Here is a 17,401-nt window from a genome sequence, read left to right as displayed (position 1 = left end):
TAGAGAAAATTATAATAGATAATTCTGTTCTGGGTTCTTCTAATAGTTCATATTTTTAAATACGGCAAGTATTAACGCATAATGTTTCTCTAAACCTAGCTGCTTATAAGTGAGTAATGATGAAACAAATGCTAGAAGTAATTTTTGTCTTCAGAGTGATTGAAATTTATGTGTATATATATATTGTGTTGTGTCTATGTGGACTTTTTAGAATTCTCTTGTTTTTGAGATTGAGCTAAGAAACTCAAGATTAGAGCTAAAGAACTTTTATTTTCTTGGGGAGGTTGTGAGGAGGGGAAGCAAGAAGGTTATCTTAGGTATTCTTCAAAACATAAACCTTTTATTAATGTTGGAATCATGGCAGCTTTCTCTGTTGATTGGACAATACTCTGTTCCTGGGGTTTTGACTTTTTGGAGATGTGTGAAAAATCTGCAGTCAGAATGGGAGATATGATACAGGTAGCTAAACGTGAAGTTTGAGTGTTTTAAGCACTGTTATTCTATCCTGCTTAGAACAAGTTGCTTCCCTTACTACTTTTGCTGGGCTAGGATTATCTGTCCTTACTACAGATCTTACTTTTCTGATGTCTGAGGTGGATAGGAAAGACTGCTGCTGAAAAGAGCTACTGACAGATGGTGCTGGTGAAGCTAACTATTTTGAAGGTTTGTTTTTCATGCTAGGGACAGTGGTACCAAGAGGATCAGGCACCATACGGATTTGTCAGGTGACTTGAGGAAAGAAACAGCACACTGTTAATATGAGTAAGGACTTGCATACAAGTAGATGCTTACAATAGCGCTTGTAATAATAGCAGGAGCAATCAGTAAATATATACTCACTTGGTCTTCAAGATGTTGCTTTGAGGATGGTGCAGTGGAGATTATGATGGAATGAGCCATTTCATATAAAACAGGAATATGAGCTCAAAACTGAAATGTGTTCTTTTTCTTACAAGTATTTCGTATTACAATACGAAAGGTTGGTTTTTTTAATGTTACTTTATTTTGGCTTAATTTATCTAGAGTTGTGATAGATTTCCTTAGTGGAGCATTCTTGTCTACCTTTTTTTTTTTTTTTTTTTTTTTTTTTTTTTTTTTTCTCTCCTAGATGGAAGATATGAGATAGGCTGATGGAAGGTTGGGGGTGGTAAGTGGTAAGATCGGCCTCAGTTGTAGCAGGATGCTTGTAGAGGAGGCAACAAATGGCATCCATGCTCAGAACAAATCATAAAGCAAAAGTGAGTGGACCCTAAGCATAAGGAAATGGGAGACCTGTTTACGCAGAACATGGATAAAAATTACTGAAGTAATCAGTGACTTTTTTACCTCAGAAGAAGAACTGGTTCTATCTGAACTACTCAACTCACAGAATTCTAAGGCAGTGACTGGTAGAATGAGGTATGAACGGTGAGCACACTGTTGGAGAAGATCAAATTCAGTATTGTCTAAGGAACCTGAAGTGCAGAAGATGGAGATCGAAGAAGTGATTTGTGACAGCCACCATGGGTGCTGTTTTATTAAGGGCAAATTGTATGTGAAAAATTTGGTGGCCTTCTAGAATGAGATTACAGCAGACGATGCCATCTACTTGGGCTTGTGCAAATCATGTGGTACTGTCCTGCACACCATTCTTGTCTCTGTGTTTGAGGTGCATGGATTTAATAGATGGACCATTGGATGATCACATTCAAAAAATTGCAGTCAAGGGCTCAATTTCAGCAGTGAGTGATATCCCTCATGGGTCTGTACTGGGACAAATATTGTTTACTATCTTTGTTGGTGACATACACAATGGGATTGAGTGCATTCTCGGCAAGTTTTCGAATTACACCATGTTGTGTGGTGGAGGAAAGGAACACCATCCAAAGGAACCTTGAAAGGTCAGTCCATATGGACCTCTTAAAGTTCTACAAGGCTAATGCAAAGTCCTGCACTCAAAGAGCTCTGTAAATAGGCAAAAGACTAACATTTTGACCAGAAAACTACCACAGAATCATGTGTTAACTTGATCCAGTCAGATCTGCTGTTATCTCAGCCCTTTAAACCCCAAATGGTCTGGTGGGTGATAATGCTGCTCATGGTGAGGGGGGCTGGAACCTGGTGATTTTTAGGGTCCTTTCCAACTGAAATCATCCTATGGTTCTGTGGAATACAGTCAGTATTTTTATTTTTTTGTGAAGTATTTATTTTGAGATGTTTGCTTATATACTGGAGCACAACTTCTTATTGCACAACAAAAGCGCACCCAGTAAGCCTGCTCCAAAAAAATAAGCCTGCTCTCTTATTTTCTGAAGGTAAACTTTTTTTTGTTGTAAATGAGTGAAGGAAAAAAATGGATAAAATTGTAGGAGACAAATGTGAGCAATTACGTAATCAAAATGTTGGTTCATTAGTCTTCCCAGCTACTTCTGTTGGCATTGATTGTTTTTAAACTGCTCTATGTACGTCATAACATATCTTTGATTACATATCAGCATGTGCACTGATGATGCTTTTATAATTCTGTTAGTCCAGTGAACAATTATGACATTAACTACTCAGTTTTTCCATAGTGCTTTTTGCATAAATGCAGAGGCATATTAAAATTGAAGGAAATCTAATTGAAGTTGGCAGGCATCTGCTGATTTGAATTTGTTCAAAGTAAACAATTGAAAAGAGAATTCGAAAGTAGTTTTCAGTAATGTTGCGAGTCTTTACTCCTCTAAAGTTAGCATAAGAGGACTTTCGGTTGCAGTAACAGTTCCACGTGAGAGTTGGTTTGATTCTGGTATTTTTGAAGATTGTTTCCAGAAGGCCTGGATCAAACTTTTTAAAGGTGATACTGAGTTGAAGAATAATAGCAAAGGAGTGGCGATGTGGGGTGCTAGTGAGGGGACAGCGTAGATCGTAATGTCTTGCAAGCTTGGATTACTAGCTTTAGAGGCTATTTTGTAACAAAGAATTGTTAAGTGTTGCTTTTAAGCCTTTGCTCTTCTCCGTTTCTGCAGAATACCTTTGAAAGTTAAAATCTGTATTGGTGGGAAAAATGCTAAAAACAGTCCTCGGTTCCAGGATCAACCACAATGATTCACCACGATAATCCTGTTTATATTTTGCATTATCTTGCTCTAAAAAAAGAAAAGTTTTGGGGTGTGTAGACTCTAATGATGCTCAAGCCAATAGTGCAGAACTATGCCAGCTGACCTTCTGTAGATTTGAGAACTGATTGCTTTCAGCATGCTCTTGGTGGAGGAATGGCCTAGAAAGTAGCCTGGATTCTCTCTGTGTAATGTTAACTTTCTAAAAGTTTGGTGTCTAACCTAAGCTATCACTGCTCTAATTAATGTGAAGAAGTGTATGTCCAGTTAGCCAGAACAGATAACTCCAACAAAATAGAACAGATGGAAAATGGTAGATGAGAGAAATACTTTGCTTCTCTGCATCTTCCATATGCTCTTCAAATGAATCATTAGATGTAAAAATTCCCTTCCTTAGGTCTAGCAGGGCATGACACTAATAATTATGTCCCACTAAGTTATAAGGTCACTGTGTCTATTGCCTCTCTTTCCTGCTCGATATAAAATATATTTATAAATACTGTGGATGCCTATTAGTACTAAATTTCACGGAAATCAGGAATGGCAGTTTGTGACCTAGGATCTGGGCTGTGACCTAGGATCTGGGCTGAAAGATGATAATAAAAAAAATAACAAGGGACAAATATAATTTCCATGGTCAATCCCAAGAAGAATGAAAGATGCATATGAAAAATTTTATTCAGGAGCTGAAGCAGGAAGGCTGTAGCAATTGCATGGTGGCTTTTATTGAACCATTTCTGCTCTGATGGTGTTCAGCATATGAACTAAGAGTTAGCTAATTTCAGTTTTTTATAATAAAGAGCACAAGGTGGGTGGTGGTGGTGGTGGTGAAATCATAAGCTTAGTGTACTGTTAGGTTCTGTTCCATAGTTTTGTTGACTGGAAGGCCCCGTATTTAGTTGGAACCCACTTAAATAAATTAATAAATGTGTGTATGTTTCTGGCTAGTTCTGATTATGTGTAGAGAAAATACAAGGAATTGCCCATCAGCAAATTTAATATTAGAACCTAGCCAAGACTTTTGAATAGTGAAGCCTATCTTGATATGTTTTGACTGTGTGTGTAAGAGTTAGCGAGACCCTGTTCTAATTTTTACTTCAGTGATATATTTTGATATATAATAAAGCAGCTTTTCTTTTTCAGAGAGAAAAGATGCTCTTTGCCTATGTTTTGCTATTAGCTCTCTTTCCTGTCTCATGAAGGAAACTTTGCTGGAATGCAGCTTCCCTCTCTTCCCTCAGTTAACCAAATAACAGCTGGAAGGTTCAGTTCTGGAAGTTAGATGTTGATGTGTATAAGTTTAAAAAAAAATTCCATAACCCATATTATATTAAATATCAACACTGCAGAAAGTTTGAGTGCTAACTAGCTGAATCAGTCTCTGAAATAGAATAATAAAAATTTCTCAGTATTACATGAAGTAATAACCTTCTTCCCTGTCTCTTCCTGCCTCTCAAAGGAAAAACCACCCACAGCAATACAAACAAACAAACAAAAAAAACCAATATAATGGATTTGTGAATATCAAAATGTTTGAAAATTCAAGAAAGGCTTATGTGAGCTTTTGAAAAATGTCTACACAGAACTTCTATAGACTGGAGTAGAAGTTAAGTGTCCAAGCTCCCATTTTCTTTTGGAAATTCCCATAGATGGCTGTATCTTGAAACAGCTTGTGTTGTTTCTCTGTGGCATTGCGGACAAAAGATTTTTTTTCTGTGAATGTGAAGCAAATATCTCTTCATTTGAACACTGCCCAGCATTCGAATTCTATGTGGTCTTAAAATTCAAAATGGAGAAAATAGATTTGGAAAACTAATTTTAAAAATGTATTCATTTGCCTAATGTGCAAAACCATTTCTCTCTGTACCATCAATTAACTTATCAGCCTTTGCAGTTTCTATCCACCTATGGAAGTATTTTTCTCCCGTTCACTTTATGTATTTTATTTCTTTCTATTTCTTCAGTGTCAACTTTTCTGCAGTTATTTATCTGTGATACTGTCTGTGGGCTCATCTGCCACTATTTGGCCTGTATTTCAGTTTCTTTTACTGATTCATATATAGAGTCATAAAATGTGCTGACATCTCAACATATAGTCTTCTCCTTTCTTTAATAGCTTTTTTTTTTTTTTTTTTTTCCCCTTGGATTTAAATTCTGAAGTACTTACTCCAAGATAAAAGTCAGGAGTTGGCAGGTTTGTATAAATACTTCTGCAAAGAAATGGGTATGTTGGTTCCCAGGCCCCATGCCTGAAGTTATACATTAAGAATGCAGGTGTTCTACATGCAGAAATATACCCTGGGTTTCAACAGTGCTGGATAGAAGTGAAAATTGAAACCATAAAGATACTAGCTTCCTTTTTAATTTTTTAATGTTTTCTTGGAATGAGGAGGTGACACGCATGGAGATTGTGCTAATATTGCTTGCAATTCTAGGAGGAAATTTTCTTTTTCTTCAATTCTCTTCATTTTCTTTCCTTAGTTCATTTTCTTTCCTGTCACTCACGCTTTCTGTTTTGTGAGATTGGAAATGTGAGATGCCATGCTCTACTGAAGTACTTTAGAAAGTCTTGTCTGTAATTAGTTGAAGATTTTTCTTCTTATCCCAGACAGTGCAGGCACATAAAGTCACCCTTCTGTCTTCCTTGTTCTTGGATTTGGATATTTTATCCATGTGGCTAAATTGATTGTACATCTGAGAAAGGTATCTCAGTGGACAAGTAACTCCAGGATTACTCAGCAGTATAAATTGATATCTGTCCTCCTTCAGATCCACGTGCAATCTGTGTCTCTGCCTACACTCTTATCTCACACTCTCTTCTCCCTTGTTACAGTGTCTACTGCCTTGGATTCTCATTACATGTCCTTTTGTTAAGACCAGAGAGTTCTGGTATTGCTTTCCTATTTAAACTCCCTCATGTTTATGAGTTGACCTTTCCAGGAAGAAAGTCTTTGTTTCTCATACAAATCTGTTCCTCTTCGTCTCTTGTGGCATCTTCATACAAAATGCACAGTTTCCTTCTTTCAAAAAGACAGCAGTTCAAACTGTAGAATCTGGCCTCCAGTTTGGTTTGCAACCATGCAAAATGAAAGTAGGGAATGCCTGTTCACAGCACCCTTTCACCATCTTGCTGAAGACTCCAGAAAAATTCAGTCTAGGACCAACACCTTTTGTGGAAATTAGCCCAACAGTTTTGAAAGAGTTCTGAACAACTTCAGCAATGTTTAAGAGAAGTGTTAGCCAGCTTTAACTTGGCCTTTTGTATGCTTGTTCATTCAGGCATACGCATTAGTAGCACTAATAATGCTTAGTGCTACGTATTTTACCTTGGCAAGCCCTTACTATGCTCTGAAATTCAAGAGGTTTGCTAGCATGTTAGATTTAAACCAAAACAGATCTGGTTCTGAATTCATGGAATCAACAGGAACAAACAAGAGCTGTTTTTACAAGACATTGTGCATGTATGCTTCAAGAGCCCAGAACTTCTCAACATCACAGTGCTTGCCATACAACCAGTAGGAGGGATATCTGCCTAAATTTGGAAATAAGATAGAGTATTTGTGCTAAGCATATTATTTTAAGTGCATAGCACTTGCTTCTGCCTGTGGGTTTTTTTCGGTACTGGATGTGTTATTTTCACAAACTGTTCTTGTTCAGCTTATTTCTCCCCCCAGGTTTCCTAAAGCAGTGGGAAGGAGTCACACATCTTTAACATATCTTCGATATGATAGTCTGAAAATAATTCTAAGTAGAATATTCACAGCAACAAAAATAAATAAGCTGTTATTTTACACCTTGTTACTTTCGTACTGATATCACAAGATGTGATATCAGTCTGCCAAGGAGAGCTCAGAACAAGTTGAACAAGCAGTCTTGTTCAAAAGACCTTCCTTAACAGGACCACAGGTCAGGTTTTTCAGGCGACTTCACACGAAGCAATTGTGTCTGCTTTTGCATCAACCGGAAAGGGAATGAGAGAAGGAATGGTAGCCAGTTTAGGCCTTAATGCTGTGTCTGTGTTAGGAAACTTATCAGGGCTGGAAGATATGTTTCAGAACAGTCTAATGATTCAATATTCAGTGAGTTTCCAGGCATGGTTTCGATATGTGGTAATCACTGCTCTCTTGTAATGCCTTGAGATGGACAGCGTGGGCTAATATCTACTCCTAGTAAGAAGTAGAGAGGAAGTCCCTGCCTTGTTTGGGGGGAAGATGAATCACAGAATCGTAGGGGTTGGAAGGGACCTCCAGAGATCATTGAGTCCAACCTCCCAGCCAAAGCAGGTTCCCTACACCAGGTTGCACAAGTAGATGTTCAGGTGGGTCTCGAATATCTCCAGAGAAGGAGACTCCACAACCTCCCTGTGCAGCCTGTTCCAGTGTAGTTCCGTGAGTCAGACAGATGGATGCAAGCTGTTGTGCTGTAATTTTTCACACAGTAAGAAATGGAGTGAACTCTTTCATTTCCCATGGAAATGCAGTTCAATAAGACAAGAATGTGGTTACAGGACTGAGCTCTAAAAGGGTGACTATGACAGAGATTTGGATTGTCAAAGTTAGTTCACTAATCCTATGACAAGTTTTTTATTGAACACTAATTCTTGAAAAGCTATCATTATTTCCTCCAGAAGTAGTATTTTCCTGACAGCCTACAAAAAATTCAGGTCCACATTGCTTTTGGAGTGTGTGGAAAGCCTTGTATTTTTCATGTCTCAAAATACAAAGCAAATGCAATTGTTGGTTTCAGAAGTAATATATTTTCTGTTTGAAATTGGTCATGTTTTGCTGTATTCATTTGGATCTTTGACCAATGATTTCCTTCTTTCTAATTTGTCTCTCTTTCACACAAAACATACTTATGTGATCCTAGGAATACCTTACTAGGAATTTTTGAAAGATAGGTGTCCTCAGACATCTGTATAAATGCTGAAGCTTTTTTTTTTTTTTTTTTTTTTTTTTTAATTTTTTTTTTTTTTTATTTTTCCCCTGTAGCATACTTTAGTGCTCCGTTAGTGGAAATGCTCCTGAACCAGTGATTGAGCACCTGGTGAGAAGGCAGGGCCAACCCAGGGGAACTCAGGTGCATGCAGTGCCCCTGAGTGACCGGAAGAGGTGGAGCTGGGATCCACCCCTTCCCACACTTCATTTAAGCGTTGGAAGTGGAGGTGAGGGCATCTTTTGCTGGAGGTCCCTGCCTACCTGAGGACGTCCGAAAGCAATCAGCTCTTTTTCTTCATTTCTGCATCCACGGCTGCTGTATTTGGGCTCATTCTTATTTGTTGTAGTCAAAGACTTTGCCAGCCTGTGATTATCATCCCCATTGTAGGAGTACACCAAGTAAGTGCAATTTTGGAGTAGTTTGCTATGAAAAAAGGAGTTTGGAAATTGTGGAAGTACTGGGCCTATCTGAGCTCTGCATGCGTCTTGTTGTAAAAGTCTGGAATTTGTGGTTGTCCTGAGAATGGTTTCTGTGTTTTTCTGTGCTTTAGGTAGATTTGTCTTGCACTGGGCCCAGTGCTGATATTTTGAATGTTCCTGTGTTCCTGCCTGGCTGGGCAGCCCAGGGAGTTGGCTGGTTTGGCAGAAGTCCCCATCTTAAACAACACTGGCAATTAATTTGAAGTAGTGGCTATTGAATGCAATATGAATATCTGAATGCACTTTCAGATTATTTGCTTCCATTTAAATGAAGCTAAAATGTAAGACAGCAAATAATAGAGCTCCAGGCTTTTTATCTTCGTCTAAAGTGGGTCAAAACAATTTGGAAAGCTATTTATGTATTTATTTACTATACACTGCCTGAGCTACAGATGCAGGTAGGATGGTAGACTTGATTATTTTCATACCCTAATCCTAGCCTGATAGTTTTGGCCTTTTTCTCTATGTTCATTTATAGAGGAAGATGAAGTCTTTGAATTGGATGAATAGCATGTTGATTTCTAATTTTTCAAAGAAGTACCTATGGAAATACAACTAAAAACAAGCAGTATGGTTTGTTTTTTTTTTTTTAAATGCGATTACATCTTTGGCAGAGAGCCTACTTTATCTGACTTTCTTTTTTCTGCCTTTAATATTTGTGGAATATGGAGTATTTTGACATTGAATACATTGCTTGTGGTGTGTGATCCAGGGCAAACTTAGTAAAAGAGAAAAAACTGTCAGATTGTCATTTAAGTAAATGTCTTTATCTCTTTAGCTTCTCTCCTGGTCCTCCTCCCTGTATGAAATTATAATGAAGTAATAAAAACAAACAGGAAAAATGCCTGCTGGATGGGTGCACTGTATTATTACGTACCTTTCTTTTGTAATGTTTCTGATGCTTTTGGCTTAGTATACTTTCATGTGAAGTATTAAAAAAAACAAAAACAAAAACAAAAAAAAAAAACAGGATTTAGAGGAAGAAAGCTAAGTAGGAGCAATCCTTTTTTTTTTTCTCTGTCTCTGTTGGAACACTGTGGCTGAAGGGTGAAGTTCAGGCCCCACTGAGCAGGTTGGACTTTGAATTCACCGTACAAGAAATGAGCTTTTCCAGGTCAGTTAGCGCCTCGTATTGGAAGCCTATGTTTTCCTAACGAGAGAAAACAACCCACAAAAAAAGGAAGAGAGTAGTTTCTCAGCAACCCAGAAGTGAATCATGCTGCGGGAATCATGATGTGGAGCTAAAGCCTTCCAGGCTCTGTACTGGAGGTGTTTCTCTGATGATTGTGACTACATTCAATCTTTTGTTTGGGAGTGAATGTTGGGTTGAAATTTAAATTTTTAAATTTTTTTTAAAGGGAAAAGCTACCATCTTTATAGTGGTCTATTTGAAATTTTTAAAGTCACATCTGGTTTTCTGCTTCTTAATTATAGTGCTTTTTTTTTTCTGTATTTTTTTTTTTTTTTTTTCAGAAGATTGGTTTAGAGAGATTTAGAGTTACCTATGAAAATAAGTCAATTACAGTATTGCAGAGAAAGCAGGAGTTATGAAACTTCACCACATTCACTTCCTCATGCTGAAGGATGAAGCTATTTGATATCACTAAGTATGGAGACAGCATTCTCGCATTTGGGCTTTGATACAGTGATGGTCTGAGGACCTGTAAAGAGGGCTGCTCTGTTATTTTACTAAGGTTTCCTGCAGACCTTAGGAATGATTTATCTGGAGCAGGACTACCAGAGGTTTTGTATCCAGAGTAAAAACTGCAGTGTAAGTTTGGCTACTTTGACACATGCTTCAGAGCAGCTGCCTTCTGGGTACTGGCAGACTGAACTACTAAATATCAAATTTTTAATGTTTGTGTAGACTTTTAGAAGCAGAAAATAAATTATTGTTGTGTACAAGAAATGTATTTATTTCCCTCTGAATTGCTGGCATGGTGAGGTTATGAAGGTAACATTATTCAAGTTTTGGGGAGTGAAATGGTAAGAGGCCAGAATGGAGATGTGCTGCCCTAGCATCCTGTGATGACAGCATTATTACCTGGTAACATTTAGAACTGAAACTTGCTACTGCTAAATTACCCATTAGCAATCCAAGCTCATGACTTTGTTCTTTTCTTGCTTGTATTAATGAATGTGACTTTCCACTGTCACAGGTGTGGGGATATGAGTTATGGAGATATTGTGCATACCCTCATGGATAAGTTGGGAAGGACAAGTTAGTGGAAGCTGTATTGTGACTGGCAGTGTAGGCATTTGTGATGCTAGCAGCTCTCTACCAGAATGTAGCTCACCAAAATAAAGTGACATTTAATTACTAAATAAAATGATTAGGTAGGGGCATATACATACAATTCCATACCTGCAGTTTGCTTCCTAGATGTGTCTCATGCCAGATTAAACCAGCTTTGAAACTGATTGTTACTTTGCTAGAATGTTATCAGTCTAGATTGCAGGGTTGGTTTCACATTTCAAGGTTTTTGGTTTTTTTTTTTTTTCTCTAAATGTGCTTGTGGAGTTTGGTGATATTTTAGGAGAACAAAAAATACTACTTAGGAGACCTGCAATGGTAAGATGGACACACAAGTCACCTGCAAGCAGCCAAGCAATGAAGCATGAAAGCTCTTTTCAGTTGACATGTCTGAATTTGCAGTCTTAACCACTGCTCGCTTCTGAATATCTGTTGATGCCAAAGGCAGTTACTTCAATTCGGCTTTTTCACTAGGTGTGCTTTTGGTTTGAGGTGAACTAGCTGAGCTACAGCTGGATTTCACTTCTGTTTGTACTTCCTCTATTAAATTATCTGAAACAATCTTAGCCAATGTGAAGCCACTTTCTGTGATTAATGTGTGCTGGGTATAACTGTGTTGCAATGACATGAAATTATCCACTGTATATATTATGCAGCCACAGTTGTGGATGTAGAACAAGTAGTACTGTTATGCCAAACACCCAAAATAACCTTTGCTTTAGCATTCTGTAGCTTTGTCAGACAAGCAAATACTGTATAGGAGAGAGAAAGGGAGATTATAGAAGAAAATACGCATGCTGCTATGATTTCATGACTCAACACTTTAATTCTCTGTCGTGTAAAAGTTTTTTCCTTTTTTTTTTTTTTTTGCATATTACTTATTATAGCTTTTCTTGTCAAACGTCTTTAGAAAAATCTCTGAGTACTATTGTAACCCAGACTAATAAATTAGTGGTTTTAATTCTTTTTTTTTTGTTGTTGTTGTTCTCTGTTTGTCGGGAAGTAGATAGCACCAATTAATTTTAAAGACAGTCTGTCCTTGCCTAGTAAGAACGGACACCTTCACTTTCTTTCCTTTTTTGTTCCCTCTGTAACATCTTTTTTTTTTTTTTTTTGGTCCAATGCCCGAAGTATTTCAGTTTGCTGTGAATCCCAGAACTTTACCTTTTTCTATCGTTAATTCTCTTTTTGTTATAGGGCTGAAGGATTGTTCTTGTTTTTTGTAGTGCTCAGCTTATTTTTCACTTATATCCTTGGATTTACTTTCCTTGTCCTTAATTTTATGCTGATAATCTAATCAGTTTGCAGAGAAAATGGGATTAATCCTTGCTTCTTTTCTCTCATCCTAGCCCATCTTCTTCCTTTATCGTTGACAGCTGCACAATTTTCATTTGGCATACAGAGTTGTGATTGTGGAGTCTGATTTCAGTCTGCTTCCTTATTAAATAAGTAGTACTGTCCTCTCCCACTGGGAAACATTTTTCTGTCTGACTGTACTCACGCTGCCTTCCTGCTTTGACTATCATGACCTCTTTATTCACTTCTCTCTGCCTCTTTCTTGTCCGTTACCAAAGACCTGTGACTAAACATCTTTCTCTCCCCCAGTGCATAGTAAGACTTTATATTCTGAAAATCTCCTGTGGATGCCTGATTCCCTTGTGTAAAATGTTAGTACCCTATTTAGGTCCACCAAAACTCTACTTTCTTTACTCCTAGTTTACTGCTCCTTTCTGTATCCCTTCTTTTGCAACAAAATAAGGGAGGTGGGGCTATGATTCTTTTTAGGTTAAATGTTTTATCTTATGATAAAATATCAGGCTTCACTGTTTGCCAGTAGTGAAGTAGAAGACAGTGAGAAAGCCAACTGTATACATACTTGTGTTTAACTAGAGAATGGTACTGTGCATTGTAATGAAGATAGACATGCTGGCATTTTGAAAAGATTAAAATCAATTTTATTTTTCCTAAAATAAAATCTTTTTTTTTTTTTTCCCTATGTCTTGCATCTTTTTATTCCCTTCTCCCTCTTATTTTATCTCACTGCCTCCTTATTCAGGCTAAGAGCTCCAGGTCAGGATGACTTTCCTTGCTTGCAAAATGCCTTGATACTACAGTGTATTGTAAAGAAAGAAGTGTATTTTACTCATTGCCCCCTGGCTGCTGAAAGCTGAGGCAAGTTTTGGCATACCAACGTTTTTATAAGAGTTTTCTTTGCTATCCATACTGTTGTAGCCTGAATGCTTTGAACTTGCATGTTTATTGTTTTTTGAACTCTTTCCCTAACTTTCATGATCATTTTAGTGAAAATACAGACAGGGTGTTTTCACAGATACAATTTTCTTTGTCAGTCAATTATTGTAAAGAGTAGAATACTCTCAGAGCTGTGGTTTCAGGTTTTAAGGCAGTTTCCTTTAATATTTGAGGAAATATATTAAAGTTGAATGTCAGTTAATAATCATGTAACTTGAAGGGAAAATCTTTGTGATATGGAGTAAATTCTGGAAAAGTCTCAAATTCATGCTGTGGTTCGGGGGGGGGGAAAAAAAAAACAACCCTAAAAAAGCCCTTAAAATGCTCTAGTTTATGGTTCATTATGTTCATTTAAAACGTAGGAATCTTTAGATGACACAGACACCTGCTGGCATGCTTTCTTGTGTTTTTCAGACTCTTGGGGTTCTGGATAATTTAATTACAAAAAGCTCTCACTTCAGTCTGAATGCTATATAGAGTTTTAAAAGAATGAAAACTCCAGTTCTTCTTGTGAGGATATTAGTATATTTTTTTGTATGTGTATTTGGGTATAAGTGAATAAAGTTCAGTATGTGATGCACAGTCAGCAAATTGACTCGAGTTGCTTTAAAGCTTTAGAAAAACAAAATGACCTTGGGGGGCAAAGGCTATTTGATTAGATTTTATGTGGATGTAAGGCGGGAGATTTGTGAATGATAGGGGGGAATTTTGAAATGAAATGCAGGGGAAAGGAAGGAATATGACAAACAGCTTTTTAAACTGCTGACTTTTTTTTTTTTTTTTTTTTTTTCTTTTCCTACAGAGCTTTCAGCTCAGTGAATTAATTAGATTAAGTTGCGTCACTCCTGGTTGCTGGAAGGATTTAGCAGAGAAGGGAATTCCAGTAGTTGCCTGTGGAGCTGAATTTGGCAATTGCAGGGAACCTATGGTGGTGTGGTGCTACCGTTTACTGGATAGTTGGATAGCTGCCTCAGTTTTTATTACTTTTGTGATATGTGGGAACTTGGCTTATGGTTGGGAAAGTATATTGGAGAAGGTTTTTCTTTTTTGTAGAAGAAACCACTTTGGGCAACTGGTAAACAAGCAAATAACTGCTCCCCAAAACACAGAATGTTTCAGCACTTACCTATTCTAGGAGCTTCTGGAAGTTCTTTTGGTGTAAGCAGGGGAGGAGCGCTTGGTGGAGTAAGGAACAAATTGCATTTTTCAAAACTTCTCAGTTTTCCCTAACATGTCCTCATTAACTTAAGTTAATCTCTATTTATCAGCTCAGTTCTTTGCCACATGGAATATTCCTCCATCTATTTCCTGGTGACTCCTGATAATTCCCTTATGATGCCTTTCAACAATTAATTGGCTCTGGTCTGTAACCATGGCATTCTCATACATGATGCACTTTTCTCTTTTCCTATGTAGTGTTTCTGAGTCCTCCTTTCTCTAGTCCTTTTATGCCAAAGAATTCTAAAAGGATTCTAAATCAGTGATTTATTTCTAATTAACCCTTAATAAGGGGCTTATTCTTTTTGATCTGAGCAAATACAGTCCTGTAAATCAAGCCTGAGAGATTTTCTTGAGTAAAGGGATAAAGCTAGTTTCACACTTGAGAGTCTTTTTTTTAAGCCACAAAAAACAACAACAAAAGCCACAAGCCAAATCCCAAAGACTGTTGTTGTTGTTGTTTGTTTGTTTTTAACCTGAAACTAGTGCCAGCTTAAATTAAACTAGCAGCTCTGCCTGAAAGAATGACTTGTAAAAATCACAGCCACTAGATGATCTTTGAGGTCCCTTCCAACTTAAGCCATTATATGATTCTCTGATTATGTTTTTTTACTTCATTTAAGTTGCTCAGTAGTTAGGACTGCTATGTGAGATATGCAGCATTTCTGAAGATGTGGATATTAGCCTATGATTTTTTTTTTTTTTTTTGCCACCCAGGAGAGTGTCATAAGCAGCAAGTAGTAAGAGATGCTTGAAAACAATAGACTCTTAAAATATTTTATCTGAAGTATAGATCAAGTGTCCCATTACACAATTTCTAGGTTCATTTCATCAATAATGTTGTGTCACAAAATGGAAAAAAATTCTCTAAGGGCTGTTTTGGGATTTGAGAGAGCTGGATTCTCAATCTTACTTTAGTAAGAGAGGATGCTGGCATAAAATACAAACTTGACTAAAACAAAATCTTCTTTCCTGGATGTTGGTTCTATTCCTGCATGCTGAGCTGATTTTCCAAGTTGGTGATTTAGACTTAAGAGTAAGAAAAGTAATTAATCTTGAATGTTCCAGGAAATTTTCAAGGAGTATAGTGTAGAATTTATTATTTCTGTGAACATTCTTACTATTCGATGAAATAAGGGTGTATAGCTGGCTGTGATAGTTATTTGTTTGAAAGGAAAATTAATGTTGATGAATGCTTGTTGCATATCAGAGATCGAATGTAACCTCTTTATCTTTAACTGAGAAAGACTGCCCTCTTTTGGATGTAATTAGAATTGGTTTAATTGCCAAGGCTGCAACTGCTTGAAGATGCCCAGCTTTGTCTGTAGAAGCTGGTGAATTTCCATGGGTGAATGAGGTGGACACCACTTTGATATCAAAATCTATGTAGCTGTGGTTATCTATGACGGTTGTAGTCAACATCTTCAGCAGGAGATTAAGTTAGTTGCATATAAGCTTCGTATCATGCTATACATAATGTATGTAGTGTGTATATATCATATTAATGAGAAAGTGGGATTTCCTTATGTCTAATAATTTCCCCTTCATGTGAGATCATGCATGGCCGTAACCTAGCAGATTTTTGTTGTTCTGTTTTATTGGTTCAATTTTTTTTTCATTAAATATATAGAGTGCTTTAGTTACTTTTTTTACTTTCTAATTTTAAAGATCCTCTTTTCCATGTTTTGTGACTCCTTGCCCAAATAAAATGAATGCATAGTTTCATTTTCTGCATCATAAATTGATGAAAGTAATGAAGCTTGATAGATGAGTGGCAAACCAGATCCCCATGGCTTAAAAATAAGTTTCATGAAGGAAATAGTGAAATTTGTGAAGTCAGTCCAAGGTAAATTTCTATCAGATACATACTCTAACTTGTAATAGTTTGAATGGCATTTGATGACCTACATTAAATGAATTGATTGCCATTCATTTTTGAAGGAGCAGGTGTTCCAAATTTCATCAGAAAGGCTGTGGATTTGTTCTGGACTCTAGCTACCAATTCAGAGCCTGACACTAAAACACTCACAGGTCTGTGGGATCATAAATATATCTGCTTGACTAACGTAGAAGGACTGTCTTTGTGCTTAACTATGCTGACAGGAAAAAAAAGAACTTGGATTTTATACTTTAAAGTAGCATAGAACAACTCAAGTGAGTATTTAGGGTTTAGAGCCTAGATGAAAGGTTTCTATTAGTATATTCAAATGTGATTGTTTATAATGCAGTTGTGTTTTAAAGACTTCATAGAATTAGATCGTACTGTTCTAAGAGTTTGCACATCATCTACTCCAAAGAACATTCAGTCTAGGTATAAAATGAGATAATTGATGGACATAGGCAGCATGCTGATGTAATGCTACAGCATTGGTCAGTATAACAGAGATAAACATTCCTGATCTATTTTAAGTCCAGATAGGAAAAAACATCCTGACAAGATGTTTTGACTTAAAAATGCCTGTGTTATGTGTACCATGTGCTTATGATGGTATTGGAATACTTGAGTTGTATTGACAATGCCAACTAAACACAGAAAATGTAGTCACCACCTTGCTAAATCATGTGTACTTTATTGCCTTGTTAGATAAAGCTGCCCCTTGGCAGCCTTTCCCATCATCATTGTTTTATTAATGAGTAGTTTTGCTTTGCATTTTGAAACAAGACATTCCTCTTCTGGCAGACTGTGCTTTCTGAGGATGCTAATGCAGATTGTATATGAAATGAGTGATGACTCTCAATGTGACAAAACACGTAAGTAATTTATGAATTATAAAGCCTCTTATAGGCTACTAAGCAAGCATATCCAACTGTGTGAGGATGAAATTATCATATCAGTTATGTATTTTTAAAAGAAATTAATTTCTTTTTTACTTGCTTTTACGAAGCAGTCTACTCCAGGGTCTGTTTCATCACAAAATAGTGGCAGACAAATTTTGTTAGGTTGTTTCTGGTTTTCTCTTTCGTTTAGACCTCTCGGAAATCAGAGCTTCTTTTCCATTTTGACAGTGGACAAACTGGTGAAGACTTTTTGATATGCTTCAGTGTAGGAAGTCTGTAGTTAAGAGATAAGTAGCAGTGATTATTGACTGACTTTTTTATTTTCAAGGACAAGATTAAAGACTGTGAAATATTGTTCCTTTCATTGATCCTTTGATGTTAATGGGCAAACACATACTGATTTCAGT

Source organism: Centrocercus urophasianus, unplaced genomic scaffold, assembly GCF_019232065.1.
Source record: "Centrocercus urophasianus isolate 14NV4802_14NV808 unplaced genomic scaffold, USGS_Curo_1.0 seq_10, whole genome shotgun sequence".
Lineage (NCBI taxonomy): Eukaryota > Metazoa > Chordata > Aves > Galliformes > Phasianidae > Centrocercus > Centrocercus urophasianus.
This window is presented reverse-complemented; position numbering follows the sequence as displayed.